The following is a 17,986-nucleotide window of genomic DNA, read 5'->3' on the forward strand; positions in this document are numbered from 1 at the left end:
TCACAGGACATATCTATTCTCTCAAGTAAGCGAGCTACAGCAAAGAGCCCTGTGTCTTTCCTCAATTCTGCAATAATGAAGCGCATTGTGAATGAATTTTCTGGAGCAAACTAGTGTTTTTCAAAGCTGGTTGTCCAGGGAGTTTCCCCCTCGCAGTGAAAGCATCGCCCGTGTGCCAATGAGGGCCATCCTTGCTCCTGTGGGTCTGAAACCGTGGCACAGCCTCAGTATCTCCTGTTACTTTCTCAGGCTTTTAGAAGTTGAACTGGATGCAATTTGTGTTATAAAGAGTGAGGAACTCTTTCATTCAGTTAATTCTACTGGATGGAAACAACCAGACCTTTTTCTCACCTGGTCCAGATCTCTTTTTAATTTAATTCATGTATTTAAAATTTTTGTGACTATTGTTTTTTTTTATTAATTACAATTTATTCACTTTGTATCCCAGCTGTAGCCCCCTTCCTTTGCCCCTCCCAATCCCACCCTCGGTCTCTCTTCTCCCTTGCCCCTCCCCCAGTCCACTGATAGGAGAGGTCCTCCTCCCCTTCCATCTGAACCTAGCCTATCAGATCTCATCAGGAGTGGCTGCATTGTCTTCCTCTGTGGCCTGGTAAGGCTGCCCCCACCCCCCTCAGGGGGAGATGATTAAAGAGCCAGCCACTGAGTTCATGCCAGAGACAGTCCCTTTTCTCCATTGGATACTGAGTTGCCATAGGCTAAATCTGTGCAGGGGTTCTAGGTTATCTCCTTGCATGGTCCTTGGTTGGAATATCAGTCTCAGAAAAGACCCCTGTACCCAGATTTTTTGTTTCTGTTGTTCTCCTTGTGGAGTCCTGTCCCTTCCAGGTCTTTCTAACTTCCCCTTCTTTCATAAGAAAGGGAAAGTTTGCCCAAAGTTTGGCTCTGAGTCCCAGCATATGTTTTGATAGCCTGCTGGATAGAATCTTTCAGAGGCCTTCTGTGGTGGCTCCTGTCCTCTTCCCTGTTTTCTCCCTCTTCCGATGTCCATCCCATTTGCCTTTCTGAGTGAAGATTGATCATCTTACCCATGGTTCTCTTTCTTGCTTAGCTTCTGTAGGCGTACAGATTTTAGTATGTTTATCCTTTACTGTACCATTCCTAGGCATATATCCAAAATATGCTCAAGTACAAAACAAGGACGTTTGCTCAAACATGTTCATAGCAGCTTTATTTGTAATAGCCAGAATCTGGAAACAACCCAGATGTCCCTCAACTGAGGAATGGATACAGTAATTGTGCTACATTTACACAATGAAATACTACTCAGCAATTAAAAGCAAGAAATCATGAAATTTGCAGACAAATGGTGGGGACTAGAAAAGGTCACCCTGAGTGAGGTATCCCAGAAGCAGAAAGACACACATGGTGTATACTCACTCATAAGTGGATATTAGCCGATGGTTGCTTTGCCTGTGTGTATGTGTGTGCACGCCTAATGCCTGAGGAGACAGAAGAGGGTGCTGAGTCCCTGGAGTTACAGTTGTGAGCTGCCCCATGGGTGCTGGGAATTGAGCCAGGTCCTCTTAACAGCTGATCCGTCTCTCCATCCCTGGTTTAGATATTTTATTTGATACTTGTCACAACCCTACAAAGTATGAAAGTTCTTGTAAAGGTCTAGACAAATGGTAGTTAGCAAACCATTGTAATGATTTCTAATTTTATTTTATTTTTTTTGGCATAGCTCTTTATCCACCTGCATTCAGTAACTTGTTTCCTGTTGTGTGTGAGTGTGTGTGAGTCTGTGTGTTTTCAGGACACATTGATTGTACAGAGCAGAGGGTTTCATTATCACACCTCCATACATCCGTATAGCATTCTTTTTTAGTCACATTTACCTCCTCTAGGACACTTTCTTATTTTTCCTCATCCCCAGTGTGTCTGGGCTGACTGGTTTTATGTCAGGTTGACCCAAGTCAGGAGAGGGAATCTCGGCAGGGAGAATGCTCCCAGCAGATGACCTTGGGCAAGCCTGTGTTCTCTTGACTGATGATTGACGTGGGGGCCCAGCTCACTGTGCCGACCCTGGTGGTGTGAGTCCTGCGAGAAATCAGGCTGAGCAGGTCATGAAGAACGAGCCAGGAAGCAGTATCCCCCTATGGCTTTTGCTTCATCTCACCTCCAGGTTCCTGCCTTAATTAAGTTCCTGCCTCAGCTTCCTTTGAAGATAGACTGATGTGGAAGTGTAAGAGAAATAAACCCTTTCCTCTCCACTTGCTTTTGGTCATGGTCTTGTAGCACACAATGGAAACCCTAACTTAAACAACATCCCTTTTTAGCAAGTCCTCTCTCTGCCTCCAGTTTGCACATATGAGAGAAAACATAGATGTTCTGATAGGATGATTGTTAGTTTTTTTACATGATGGTTATCAATCCCATATCTTTTTACGAATGATATGGGGGCTGGAGAGATGGCTCAGCACTCTCTGCTGACTGCTCTTTCAGAGGACCTGGGTTCCATTCCTAGCACCCATGTGGCAGCTCCAACTGTTTGTAACTCCAAGATCTGACACCCTCACACAGACATACATGCAGGCAAAGCACCAATGCACATAAAATAAAAATAAGTAAATTATGTATATAAAAGAGTGAGCCACATAAGGAGCCTGTCTGCAGTTTTCTATTCTGACATAGTCTTGGTTTTACAAGCTTCCTGCACTTTCCTCCTAGTTCTCTCCCTCTCTCTCTGTGTACACATGTACATGCAAGCATGTGTGGGTGCAGCGGCACATGGATGTGCGTGTGTGTGAGTGAGGCTGCTCGTGTATGCGTGTGCAGGCCGGAGGTTGCTCTGTCCTCCTCAGGCTGCTTCTACCTTGTCTCTCGGTGGAGTGACAGCCTGGTCCGCGGCGCGGAGAGCTGCGCGTCTCCTTAGCATGTGATTAGCAGCACGCGGGACTCTTCAGCGAGTGGGTTTGGGAGATGGTGTTGGGCCCTCATGCCGGCGAGGCAAGCGTTGTACTGACTGGGCTCTCTTCTGCCCTCCTTCCTGCAGATTGTTAGTTAACTGTGTCTGCAGTTCCTTCGGGGTTCTGTCTTTCTTCTGCGTCAGGTTGTGCTGTTTTCCTTTTACCCCGGACTTGAAATGTTCTTGTGTTTTTGACACATTGCTCCGAGCACTGCTGGGTGGCTGAGGGGAGGGTCTTCAGCTGTCTGGAAAATTTCCAGGCGCTTCACCTGCCGCCCAGCCAAAGAGGTGGGCTGACAGGATTGCAGCGAGCGCCTCCCCAGGCCTTTCCCGCCTGGCTGTCAGAAGGAGGGATGCCAGGCCGGTTGTGTTGCTTTGGTTGACTCCACGTCTGCTTTTCCTGGCAGGGCTGTTGGGGGCATGCTGTTCCCTCTTGTGCTAACGGGGCTCTTCATGGTTTGCTTGGCCACCAAGATGGGAAAGAATCACAAAACCAAGAGACCTTCTGGACCTGGCAAGGGGACACAAAATCCAGTAAATCAAAGTCCCGATTTGACCTCTCACACTTTGCTTCAAATAGAGCTGAAATTCTCACCCTGTAAATATTTTCACCCTCAGCTTGTTTGTTCAGAACTTTTTATTAGGGAGGAAAGAAGAGAAAGAAGAGCTGAGGGGAACTGAAGCGTGGCAGGGCGGAGGGATGGGGCAGGGACGCAGACACAGGACACAGGAGACACAGACACAGACACAGACACAGACACAGGAGTCCTAGAAGCAGGGCAGCATGAAGGCAGCGCCGCACATCTTACCGCAGAGGCCCTGGGACCAGGGTGGAAAACAGATGCAAATGAGCTCATTTTGAATATGTGAAGGATGTTTGCAGGGCTAAGTAAGAAATGACAATCAATTTCTGGAATAAGCAGAATATAGTCCAAAGATTAAACTTCTTAAAGAATAGCAATTGTCTTGATTTCGACAAATATGCATTTGAATGGTTCCATGTAGTGAGATACTAGTTCCGGGTTTATAAAATGAAGGAGCATTTATTATACTGTACTTTTTGTGGAGTATAAAATAGAAAACTTAAATCTGAAAACAAAACTTTCTAACCTTAAACTTGAGCGCTTCCCAGCATTAATGTGATTTTTTTTTTTTTTTTTTTTTTTGACAAGCTCTGCTTCCCTTGTGACAGAATGTCTCTCACTCCAAAGAGTCATCACACATTCATGGAATCTGACAGTGCTGTTTTCCCTCAGCCTTAGACATTTGGGTCAAGGTGATGAGTGGGAGGGACATTGCCAGATGTGGTGGTGAAGAAAGATAAGCCAGAGATGAAGAAGAGTCTCACAGGGCAGCAAAGACAACCCCACCCCCCTTTACTGTGGCTTGAATTCAGTTACCAGAGCTGCTGAATCCAACCCTTCGTTGTGTTTGTTTGTTTGTTTGTAATTAGTCTAGAAAGGGACTTACTTTGTAACTAAGTCAAGGGTTCAAAACCTGGACCCATGAGTCTGCTTGATGGGAAGTCTTGTATTTCTCTACCAAGTGTATCATCTGTTCTCTTTTGCTCACTAATGACAGCTACCTTGGAGGATGCAATTTCTTTTGGTTGGTGGATTTAATTTTTACACCCTTTCTTTCTCTGAGACAAGGTCGTGTATCTCAGGTTGACCTTGAATTTACTCTGTAGCTGAGGATGACCTGGAACTTCTCCTCTTCCTGCCTCCACATCCTGAGTGCTGGATGACAAGCTTGTGCCACGGTGCCCCCAGTTCTGATTTTTATTGATGGAATAATAAAAGACCAGATTTGCATGAACTGCTCTTGTCTGGGTACTTCTGGAAGTTACCACATAGGGAGGAGAGGAGACTTCTGGTGGCTTCTGCAGAGAATGGATTCAGGTCCACTACTTGTGTAACACGGCATGACAAAGGCCACAGCTGAGAATGCCATTAACCAGCCTCGAATTGCAAAATAACACAGGTCTATAAACTGCAATGATGTATTTTAAAATGTGTGCCATATTGGAGGTGAAAGAATAATTTGCAGGCAGGGTGGGACTGTGTTTGCAGCAGAGGGGCATGTTTTTAATGTGCCGTGGAGGGTTCAAGCACTCAGTCCAGCCATGAACCATGAAGAGCAGCTGGTGTTCTGGCGCCACGTGCTTGCTTTTTTGGGCTCTGCAGCACCTCTGCTTCTGTCTAGATCCAGTTGTCCACTACTTAGACACAACAAGGCAGTTATGATTTATTTAAAAATGAAGCCACACACACAACAGATCTTATATGAAAAACTTTATTCGGAGGAAGGGAAGCAGAAGAAAGTTAGGGTCTGAGTGAACCATGAGGGCAGAGAGACAGAGAGAGAGAAACAGAGATGGGGTGAAGGGGGTGCCCAGGCAGAGAAACAAAAGCAGAGAGGAGAGTGAGAGAGAGATAGAGATAGAGAGAGAGAGCAGGAGAGAGAGAGAGAGAAAGAAGACAAGGGTCCTTTTATCCCAGGCCCCTGGTAGCTGTGCCCAATGATGACATCACAGGTGCCTAAGCAACCTGGGAGTGGGCAAGTGCATCAAGATTTGTGAACTAATATTCCTCCTTTTTCTTATAAATAAAAAGTGGGGGGGATCTAGGGAGGGGTGTTGAGGTGGGAATGAGGACATTGGACTGCTTCTCCTGCAAGGCAAGTTAAAGTATATACTTTCACTAGAAGTAACTTTTGGTTGCCATGCAAGGGGGTAAGAGAGAGAGAGAAAGAGAAAAAAAGTAAGAGCACCAAAATGTCCAGATTACATGGTGAGGAGGAGAGGAAGGCCCTAGAAAGTTCAGGGCAGAAGGTGGGGTTTGCCAGTCATCCCCAGCAGCAGATAGGGACTGAGGAATGCTGGGAGAACTGGAGCTGTTTGTCCTGGGCCTGAAGCACACTAGTTTTAGTGTGATACCTGCTAGCTTGCATCATTTTAGGCTCTTCTCTGTAAAAACAATAAGGTCTTTTTAGGGTGCCTTCTCTGGCATTAGTGATTAACTGCAAATCTGTTAAATATGGGTTGCTGGTCTGAGTCACTGTTCTACTGCTGTGCAGAGACACCTTATAAAGAAAGGCAGCTCTTAAAGAGAAAGCATTTGTTTGGGGTCTTGCTTACAGATTCAGAGGTTTAGTCCATTATATCATGTCAGGGATTATGGTGCTGCATGCTGGCAGACATGATGCTGGAGAAGGAGCTCAGAGCTACATTCTGACCTGCAGGCTGACAAAGAGAGAGGTGGAGGGGAAGGGGAAGAGAGAGAGAGAGAGAGAGAGAGAGAGGAGAGAAAGGGCCTGGCTGGCATGGGTTTTTGAAACCTCAAAGTCCACCCCCAGGGACTCATTTCCTCCTAATCTTTGTAATCTATTCAAAGAGTTCCATTTCCTGGTGCTAAGAAATATATGTGCCTATGGGGGCCATTCTTACTCGAACCATCACACCGGGCATTTCTGACTCAATGTGCAATGGTGAGGAGTATGTGTAGGGGAGGGGCCATAATTTGCATTTCTTTTTGTTTTGTTTTCAAGATAGGGTTTCTCTGTGTAGCCTTGGCTGTCCTGGACTCACTTTGTAGACCAGACTGGCCTCAAATTCACAGTGATTCCACTGCCTCTGCCTCCTGCCTCTGTCTCTGCCTCTGCCTCTGCCTGTGTCTTTCTGCTTCTGCCTCTGTCTCTGTCTCTGTCCCTGCCTCTGCCTCTCTGCCTCTCTGCCTCTCTGCCTCTCTGCCTCTCTGCCTCTCTGCCTCTCTGCCTCTCCGCCTCTGCCTCTCTGTCCCCTGCCCCCTGCCCCCTGCCCCTACCCCTGCCCCTGGCTCTGCTGGAATTACAGGTGTGCACAACCACACCTGGCTATAATTTACATTTCTAACAAGTTCTCAGGTGGGAAACTCTAGGCTACCCCTTCTGCTGGAAGTCTCTTTGAGGCAGTGGAAGAAGGAAGCTTTTGTTCTTTTCCTGCTTGCCTTGCTAGCAAGTCCATTCCTTCACTAGCATTAGGGCATAATTCTTTGGGATTCCAGTGTATACTGAAGACCCATTGAGTCATCCAGCCTCCCAGACTGAGCAACTATTGGGTTCTGGACTCTGTTCACAGGCAGCCGGTGCTCGATAACAGACAGCAGTCTGTTATGTCAGTCCAATAAATACTCTTTCTACGTCTATAGTTTCATTCTGTAACTTCTGTTACTCTAGAAAACCCTGGCTAATATACTTATGGTATTATTTTTCTATTTGTCCTACTTATTACAACAGGACTTTTCTCTTTTTTACTCATGTGCTTAGCCATCCTCTTCCACTGAATTATGCCTCATGAGAGCAGGGGCTTTCTCCTGCTCACCCTTACATTCCCAGTGCTAGGTCACTTCAGACATTGAGTGGCTCCTTAATGGATATTTTAGAAAAAGTGAGTGAATAAATGAACCTATCTCACCAGCAACTTATCTCATTGCAAACCTCATTGAAGACTGGACACTTTCGGGTAAAGAAGCAGTTACCGCAAATGCTACAGGCTGACAGGACTAGACTGTTCTTATCGCAGCGAGCGGTGCTAACTGAGAATCTACGATGATTGACAGAGCGCTGGTTGATTAGGGACCGCTGCTAGAGGATGGGAGGCAGCTCGGTGAATGCTCTAAGTTCTGGAACTTCTTAGAACTGTTGGTAAGGCTGTAGATTAAACCACCTCGCCCTATTGTAACAATAATTCTCCCTTACTCTGCACACTTTTCTCAAGTTAATGGATTTATTTTGGGCCTAAATCATCTCAAATAATTGCCTCAGTAGGCAGCATTATTGGCTATTAAACATTAAAACTGCCAGTGGAATGTCTCTTATTTGTGATGTCACCATGCCATGTGTTTGCCTGGCACATGAGAAGGGATTGCTCATGACTCCTTGTGAGAATTTTTACAAGTTTTGCCGCTTTTGTTTTGGTGGTAATTTAAAATGGAATGTGAACAGATTCTAGGTCGTCAGGCTGATGCGCCATGACTAAAGCCTCCCAGCAGAGCCCAGTGCTCACGTGGCCTCTCTGGCTGTTTTATTTCACTTCTCAGAGTTTATTTTTAATTATGTATGAATGTGTGTGTTAGTGTGTGTATGCAAGTGTAGGTGCCTACACAGGCAGAAGAGGTGATGCTGGATCCGCCCAGAGTGCTGGAGTTACAGGCTGTTGTGAGCCTCCTAATGTGTGCTGGAATCACAACTCAGAGTCTCACAAGGTAGCCCCGGCTGGCCTGGAAGATACATCCTCGTGCTTCAGCCTCCTGATGCTGACATTATAGACCATGCCACTATACGCACCTGCCTTTGGAGTCTGGGCTGTTGTAGTGGGCCCAATATTTGTGAGAAACTATTGTATAACATGAAAAAACAAAACAAAACCAACCAACCAACCAACCAACCAAACAAACAAACAAAAAAAAAAACAGAGATAAAAAACTTGCTGTGTGATAGCACACTTCTGCAAGTGAATGCCAAGCAGTGTGAAGACACCACACAAAGGAGCCTGGGTCTGACCCCTACCTCCTCTAATGACAAACCACTGGGAATTCAACTGAGGCAGAAAAAATGAAAACGGCAAGAGGAATGAGTGCTTACAGCTTTGGATCAGCATGACTTGGTGACTCCTGGAGGGTGTGGTTGTGAGGGCTGGGGGCACAGGACATGAGACAGCCCAGCAAGTCTCTGGTGAAGCAGAGATTTTCTCTAAAAAACAAACAAACACAAACAGACCCAACCAATTCTGATATTAATGACTGAATTCTCAAATGTTATTTGAATATGTACATGCACAAAATTAGGCATCATTTTGTTTTATTAGTTTTATAAAACCAAAATATATTTGCTAAGTGAATATAAACTCTGAAGTTGTTTATATAGTTATATGTTAAGCCTAAATTTTAAAACTTTAATTTCATGATAAATGGTACTGTTTGAGTAAAAGCAAATCACTCCTTGCAAATGAAATATGGTAAAGATTGCTAGAATTTGGGATATTTTGAATGAGAGTAGAGAAGTAGTGGGGACTGTGAGTGTACCTTCCCGAGGAGGCGAACTCTTAAAAAGCAGAGGTACTCTGTTCCTCTCTGCTCCTCTCTGTTCCTCTCTGCTCCTCTCCAATCCTCTCTGCTCCTCTCCGTTCCTCCCTGCTCCTCTCCGTTCCTCTCTGCTCCTCTCCGTTCCTCTCTGCTCCTCTTCATTCTTCTCTGTCCGTCTCCGCTCTCTGTTCCTCTCCACTCAGGGTTGTTACTTGGTTTGAGAGTCTACTGGGAAACCAGCCTTTAGTCGCTGTTCCTGTCCTCGCTCAGTGCAGAGTTGTGTGATGGAAGCTATCTCATAACATTGTAGCTCATGTCTATTTCTCAGACCTTGAAGTTGAGTTTTAAAACTTTCTTTAGAGACTGAGATGGGGCACTGGAAAGATTTGTTTGGTGAAAGAAAGAAAGCATTGCCATTCTGGGCTTTAAAAATGATTAACCAAGCTAAATTAACAAATCAGAGTATATTGGCCAGACTTCCAAAGAGAGTCTTCATTCTATATAGAGAAAGGAGAGGATTTGCGAAAACAATTTCACTTAACCAAGTCACCGCCGGCAGACTTGTGCTCTGGCGGCTGGCTCTCTGGGATACTCTTTGAGACATCCATCTCTGGTCTCACCGGAGGTCATCAGAGGCTCTCTCCCAATAAATACAGCAGTGAGGCCAGGACAGTGTGGGCGGGGCATCTCCTAAGAGCAGATGTCACTAGTCAGGTGGCCCCAGTAGACTGACTGTGAACTTGGTGACCACACCAGGGGATGGTTTTGGAGAGAACAGTATAGATGTCTGATTCATGACCAGGCATTCAACAGTTGCTTATTTTTAGCACTTGGTCCAGTTATAAGTCTCTGGAGTAACTGCCGCCCTGCAAACAGAAGCTTCTCAAGGTAAGCAGAAAGCTAATCTAGGAGTACAAATGGAAGGATTTGGAATGCAGTTTAAAAACATGTTTATTTAGCAGAACAATAGTAGTAGTAGGATTTCCACCAGAACTCCAAGTACTAGAACTGATGTTATTCGGGACTTACTAATAGATCTGCTTAGGAGGCATGAAGTCACATGAAGTAGAATTTAGCTAAGGGAACGCTGCCTCCAAAACAGCCCAAAGATAAGTAGGGTGCTAACCAGGCCTGCTAGAGACAGGAAGTGTAGGATGCTGGGATGTAAGTGTTTACTTACCAGTACTGCTATCCAGTGGGCTGCATTCCCACGCAAAGGAGACAAACTTGACTCTTCTCTAACAGGGAGCTTGCCTCTAAGGAGCAGCTCAGAATGACAGCCACCATTAAGTCCTGGCCTCCCACAAGGCTCCAGCTCTCTTCTTACGGAAAACACAATTCTGCCAGGTGGCAAGATGTCCCCAGGTAACAACTAGTTGACAAAGAACAACACTGATGTGTTAAAAAAGAATCCGGGCACTCTATTTGCTGTGTCAATCTTCGGTCTGCGCAAGTGGCCAGCCTTACAGTATACCATCTCTCTTTAAATTGTTGAAAGTGTATCCCGGGGGCAGGTGTTAATCCCACTGGGCAAGAATAAGACAACTACCACAATTTAGGAGCCAAAGTCGTAAGATGGCAAAACCTGTTCTTAGCCGGCTCCTCCTAGGGTTAGCCAGCCGGACACGTGCTATTATTAAAGAAAAATTTCCTTCTTTTTCCTGAGTGTGTGGGGTGAATTCTTATGGGGACACATTTCTGCTGTTTACAATCTTCCCAGCCATGGTCTCTTGACCAGGTTTCTAGTACCAGAATTAAATTGTCCCCGGCAAGCAGGCCTCACATTTGATCAGAAAGCAACTGGCTAATCCCATGACAGCTGTGCCCTTTCGTGGGCCGTATCTTGCCTGGCCATTTGTTGTAGCTCATAGGATTCAGAACTAGACAAGATTGATAATGACTTTTTTTCTTTAATAGAACACGGCGCCCTGTGGCACTACGGAAGCTAGCTAGCGACCAAGAGGCAGCTTGCATGTCCTATGCTGAAACAGCTGGTGCCTTCAGCAATGGGGTCTTAACGTCTGGTTAGTGGCAATGACGATAGTTTTGAGGGCTTCAGGAGCCTGCTAAGACTTTTATTTATTTTCTGTACATGAATGCTCTGTTTTCATGCACACCGGAAGAGGAATCAGATTCCAGATTCCATTACAGATGGTTGTGAGCCACCATGTGGGTGCTGGGAGTTGAACTCAGGACCTCTGGAAGAGCTGTCAGTATTCTTAACCTCTGAGCCATCTCTCCAGCCCCCTTAAAAGACTTTTAAAGACCTATTTTATTTTTATTTATTTGTCTTGTATGGGTGTATGTGTATATGCACCATAAGTACATGCCTGGTGCCTGCGCAGGTCAGAAGAGGGTGCGGGAGCCCCTGGAACTGGACTCAGAGATTGCTGTGAGCCACTATGTGGGTGCTGGGAATCAAACCTGGGTCCTCTGGAAGGGTAGCCAGCGCTCTAACTGCTGAGCCATCTCTCCATTCCTGCTGATGGAGTGTTTTGTGGGTGAGAAACTTTATCCACTTATGCAGGGTACTTCTGTTCAAATGCCTTTTTTACTTTTACATTTTATTTTTAAATTAGCTAAAAGTAGCAAGTTTCCCAATGGATTTTCATACATCCTTAATTTTGGTTGACCTTTCCCAAACCCTTTCTAGCCACAATCTGTCCATCCTCATCCCACTAAAATATTTCCATCCCGGTATTCCCACCTTTACTTTCCCATCTCAAATGTCCTATTATTCATCTTTCTCCATCCTTCCCTGCCCCCCCCCCCCATGACTCTTTCTGGTCCTACACACACTCCTACATAAGCAAAGATATATACAAATTAGAAGCTAAGGTTTGCATGAGGGAGAACATATTTTTGTTTTTCTGGGCTTGAACTATCTCAAGTAATGCAGGTGTTCAGTTTCATCTTTGTAAAACATTAGGCGTTGTATGTGTGTGGGTTTCTGTCTGAACCTTCTGTTCCATCCTATCAGTCTACATGTGCCATTTTGATGCTGCTTTTGTTCCTAAGCTCTGTAGTAGAACTAATCAAGTATGGTGACATTCCTGGCCTTATTCTTCTTTGCTCTGTCTATCTGAGGTAGTTTGTGATTCTATATAAACTTTAGTTTCTTATGTTTTTGTGAAGTTTGGCCTTTAATTTTGGTGGTTATTACACTGAATGTTCAGAGGACCTTAGCAAGAATCATTTCCATAGCATCGAATCTTCCAGTTGGAGAGAGTGGGTAGTCTGCCTTCTTTCAGCTTCTTCACTTTCTCTCCTGAGTGTTTTTCTTATTAATTTTTTTTCTGGGCAATGGTGGCACTCACCTTTAATACCAGCACTTAGGAGGCAGAGGCAGGTAGATCTCTGTGAGTTTGAGGCCAGCCTGGTCTACAGAGCGAATTCTGGAGCAGCCAGGGTTACATGGAAAAGCCCTGTCTTGAAAAAGAAGGAATGTTTTAAATTATGTATGTGTTTGTGAGTGAGGCACCAGTGGCCAGCAGAAGATGGCATCAGATCCCTCGGAACAAGAGTTACAGGCTGCTGTGAGCTGCCTGCTGTAGGTATGGGGAACTTATTTCAGGTCCTTTGGAAGCTAAGCAGGAAGCGCTCTTACCACTGAGCCATCTGTCCAGCCTCAACTCTATTTTTTTTTTTTTTTTCCAGGCAGGGACTCTCATGTAGCCCTGGCTGGCCTGAGACTTTATGCATACCAGGCTGGCCTCTAAGTCACAGAGATCTGCCTGTGTCTGTCGAGGGCTAAAATTAAAGGCATGTGCCACACCATGCCTAGCTGGTTTAAATTACAGTGTCCCCTCTCAGGGACCCAGAGTGACAGACAAGGTGTCTAGACCACTGCCGTGCAAGCTTGTTTTCCCTCAGCATTGCTTTCTAGAATGTGAAATGGGAACATTGATTTTTACGCAGGAAGAGTTTTTCTGTGGATAAAGCAGCATGACACAGTGCTCATAGGTTATGATGGAAGGTAAATTTGTGCTTTTTTTTTTTTAACAAACTAAAATTCTCATCCATGCTTTGATCTAGAATTTCCATCTATCAACATGAAATGTTTTGCCATGGTGAGAGAGTATTTTCCCCTTAGAGATTCTTATAATTATTTCTGAAAACAGCATTTACCAGTCTTTAGAAAGTGGCACCATGGGAACAAACACACTGCAACATTTCCTAGAAACAATTAAGGACGGGATTATTGTGCCCTGTCAATCTGGGAGGAGCGGCAGTGCTTTGAGGGTCTGACCTGTTCGCCCTGATCATCGGTATTCCACTGGTGCTCAGAGCAAGATAATGGAAGGACGAGCTGAGGATGGGCGGGAAGAGCGTGGAAGAGGCCCGTTAGAATTCACGGGGACACAGGGACTGGCAGGGCGTGGGGTGTGATCAGAATAAAATGTAGTTCAGTCCATTGTTGCCGGGAGGAAAATAAATCCATTCTGTTAAGTTTCAAGCCCAGAACACATGCTTGAGGTGCTATTACCATATCAAAGCAGGCCTGCTCTCCAGGCTCTCCCAGCATCCTCAGTCCCTACCTATTATTGGGCATGCCTGACGTACCCTGCCCACTACCCTAACTCTAGCCTAGTGGGCTGGGCTGCTCTTCCCCCAGAAGTTCTTGCCTATATAATCCAGACATTTTGGCTACCTGCCCCTTCTGTGCCTTTGGCTTTCAGGCTGCTGCACCTGGCTGCCCCCCCCCCCCCCCCCCCTTTCCAATCCCTCAGCCTCTTCTACATGACCATCTTAGCCTGGTAATGTACACTCTGGATTCTCCCAGATGTCTCTGCCTCTGGCTACGCTCTCTTACAGATCTGTAACAAACTTTCTTCTCCACTATGCCTAGGAGCAGTCATGCGCTTTCCTTTCTATCCCCTAATCTATAGCTGCAATTTACAGGGAAGTAGCTTGGAGGGAGAATATCCAAACTTAAGGAAAATAAGCCAGCAACATTAGTAGGATATGTTCAGGAGCAAAGGGTAATAATAAAGGGCAAAATGTCAGAGTATGCATAACTTCTGGGTTCAGAGTAATGCATGGCATCCCACAGAACCACCTCTATGACTTTATTTGAAGAAGAGCAAGGAAGGAAGGGAGAGAAAGAGAAGAGGGAAGAAGAGAAAGAGGGAGCTGGAAAAGAAGGAGAAAGAGAAGGAGGGAAGGGGCAGGGAAGGAAAGGAACTAGATGTTACTTCGTAATTCTCACAGAGGGGGAGTTTCAGACTGGGCATGGTGGTGTATGCCTATAATCCCAACTACTTGGTGGCCAGGGGAGATGATGATAGACTCAGGATCAGGATCAATAACAAGCAAGAACATTATTTTATTTATGTAATGACTTTCATCAAGTGTGTTTTTTGTTTGTTTGTTTTTTGAGACAGGGTTTCTCTGTATAACAGACTTATTTTGTAGACGAGGCTTGTCTCAAAATCACAGAGATGTGCCTGTCTCTGCCTTCCAAGTGCTGGGATCAAAGGCATGCGCCACCATGCCCGGCCCATCAAATATGTTCTTTGAGCATTTCATTCATGTATAAAATGTATTCAGTTTATTTTGAATACTATACCCTCTCTCCTTTCCTCTCACACTTGCACCTTTATTATTTCCATCTTCAACCCTATAAGCTTCTTCCCCACATTCAGGTCTTTCTCACCCACTCCCCCCGATTGTTTGTGTGAGCATAGACTTGGAGTTACTCATTGGGGTGCGGTGTCCCTACAAACATTACAGCCACAGGGAAATGAACTATGAGAGGCAAGAAAAGAAAACAGTTTTACCCGACTTAATCACTGCTGTTGCAGACTTTTGGAGTCGGATACCAGGAGGTTTATTGTCAGCATATTTAAATACAGTACAATTTGGAAAAAAAGGTTTCCTAGTGTAATACAATCCGTGGTACACAGAAGGCATAAGGACATCAAAGCTCAACTCAAAGTCCATGTGATTTCTTCCAAGAAGATGAGCTCTAGAGAGAGGCTATGTGTATTAGCTCAAGGGCCTAGGATCTGGTGCTGTCTCTCACTGAGACAGTGTAGAGGTCAGCAGGCTATAAGGTAGGTGTGACCTCTCCACTAAGGATGGGTTCTATTGACTGAGGAACAAAGCTAAAGGTAAAGGTCGAGGGAGGAAGAGTCTGGATAAACATTCTGGGAGGTTTGGGTGAGGCTCTACAGATAGCAAAGATCACCAGGTAATTAACGTCATTTGCTCCCAGCCTTCTGAGTGGAGAATAGGCATTCCATCTCCTTTGAGAGGAGAACGCTTTGCTTAACATTCTTGGTTTCCCTGGTGATCTGTGGGTTTAGGGACCTTTGTGCGTCAGCACGTTGGAGCCTGGTGGGCTCCTTGTTCTTGGTGAGTGCAGAGCTGGAGACAAGGACTACGTCTCCCCCGGAGACCTTTAGTATCCATCAGCCCAGAGTTCAGCAGGGTAGGTAGGGCCCTGTGAGCGTCTTCCAGATCCCTGTGAGGTTCAGGGAATGAAAAGAATGTAAGATCTGGAAAATGTTAAAAAAGGATTTTTTTGAAAATTTCATGTATGGGTACTATATTTACAACAATAATAAAGAAAAGAGGTTATGAGTGTGGGAGGAAGAGAGGGGGACATGGCAGGAGTTGGAATGGAGAGAATATGGGTCTCATCAATGGTTTAGTAAATTTCTTCCCAGAGTATAGCCTCTAGACGTTTTAGGGATTGGTTTTTTAAATTCACACAAATTGATATTCAAGTAGCTGCAAAGAAAAAACTCTACTGCAGGACTGATAGTGAAATAAGATCCTAAGGAGATGTTTACTTATTTGTCAAATATTTCTCCATTTGTTCACAACGTTTAATAGCACACACTGCAGCAACTGTTGAAAACCAGGCTTGTTTTCCTCACTCAAAGAGCTTGCATTGTCCTTGAGGAGAAGCGCTGGACAGGGTAGAAATGTGGAGTGCATGCAGCGGAGAACAGAGACATTGTGTGTCTGAAGGCATAACATTTTCTCAAAAATCGCTTCCTGAGTGTCTGGGATAACGCCATCATTGTGTGTGTGAGGTCACGGATGGCTTCCCAGGGTCATCCCATGTCAGTGCCTTCGGAAGCCTCAGCTTGAAGACTCATGCCTTCCGTATAAAGGTGCCTTGAGCATGAACAGATCCCAGCAATTCAACAGACCAGACTTTCTGTCTGATCATTTGTCCACAGTTTATGTTTCTTTGTCCCACAGGGCCCTTGTTAACTATAGGTTCAAATCTTCATGTCCATGACGGCATACTTCCTTGGCAAACTCTCCCTAGTGACCTACCTAGATGATGACTTGAGAGCCAGAGAGTTATGTTCTAGGTCTGAGCAGTGGATGACATCAAGTGTGAAGGGGACAGGCCTTGTGTCCCTTGCTGTCAAGCTGAAGGAGTGGCTGCATTTTGAAGACAAAATAGAAACAATATGAGAGTTCTGAATGAGAACGGCCTCCGTAGACTCACATATTTGAATGGACTCGCTCCCTGAAACTGTAAGCTTGAGGTAGATTTTTCTTTTCTGTAAGTTGCCTTGATGATGGTGTCTCTTCACAGCAACCAGGAAAATAACTAAGGAGCTGGAGAGATGGCTCAGAGGTTAAGAGACTTGTCTACTCTTCCAAAGGTCAATTCCCAGCAAACACATGGTGGCTCACAACCATCTATAATGAGATCTGGTGCCCTTTTGTGGTGTGCAGACACACATGCAGGCAGAATATTATATAAATAATAAATAATTAAATCTTAGAAAAAAAAAAGAAAAAGAAAACTAAGACAGAAGCTGGTACCAGGCGAGGGCTGTTGCTCAGACAGGCCTGACCAGGGTGGTTTTTGGAGGAATGTAGAAGACTTTGGACTAGGAAAGGCTTGGAAGACAGCAGCGCTGAGAACAATGTGGACCACGGGGGCCTAGCTCAAGAGCTTTCACAGTCTCAGCAGCTAGAGACCATTCTTGTGGCACTTGGCAGAGATGTGACTGCCCTATCCAAAGACTCTGCCCGAGGCTACCTTGAAGAGTTGGACTAATTTTATTGGCAGAGGAAGACTTCAAAACAGCTTAATATCAACTCTCTGTTGTGGTTATTGGTGACCATTCTTTTTTTTTTTTTTTTTTTCTTTTTTGAGACAGGGTTTCTCTGTGCAGCCTTGGCTATTCTGGGCTCACTTTGTAGACTAGGCTGGCCTCAAACTCAGAGATCTGCCTGACTCTGCCTGGCAGAGTTCTGGGGTTACAGGCATTATCCAGCACGCCTGGCTCTGCCTCACAGAGTTCTGGGGTTACAGGCACGCTCCACCACGTCTGGCTGGTGACTACTCTTTTACAGATCTCCAATGAAGAAGAGCAAATGGGGCAAAAAGAAATACAAAATGTTCAATCTAAAGAGAAAAAGCACACCAGGAAATTTAATGTTGGAGCCAAGGCATGTGTTGAAAGAGATAAAGAGAAGTCTGGTACAAATAGAATAAAGGGAGTCACCTTAGGGCAAGAGTCCACCTACATAAGTTTACAGCTCGAAATAAGGAAAACTTATGTAACAAAGGGAAGCAATGAAGTAAAGCTTATTAAGTGTAATTTGAGGGGCCAAGTTTCACCTTTAGCATCAGAACTTGGCAGCATTAGGCACCACGAAGGGGGAAAGAGGTTGTAAGATCTTCCTCAGTGAGGACAGGCATTGGGGGGGGGGGTGTCCCTGCATAGAGATCTGGAGAGGCCATTGCATGAAGCTGTGAAAGCGAAGCCTGAATTGTGTTGGAGACCCGAGATTTTGAAGATGCCAGAGCTGTGGCAATCTGACAAGAAAGCTGTGGGCTGGGAATGTGACCAGCCCAAGAGGGAAAAGTGGGTGGCTGTCATCAGAGCCAGAAGGCCATCTAAGCCCTTTGACGCCACACATGGAGCTATTGAGGTGGGGTTTGTCCTGTTGGGGTTAGTGTTGCTTTGGTGCAGTGTCTCCTCACAGTGTCTCCTTTGCTCCCCCTTTGAATAGCAAC

This window comes from Psammomys obesus, unplaced genomic scaffold (genome assembly GCF_907164565.1).
Source record: "Psammomys obesus unplaced genomic scaffold, mPsaObe1.curated_primary_1811, whole genome shotgun sequence".
In the NCBI taxonomy this organism is placed as follows: domain Eukaryota; kingdom Metazoa; phylum Chordata; class Mammalia; order Rodentia; family Muridae; genus Psammomys; species Psammomys obesus.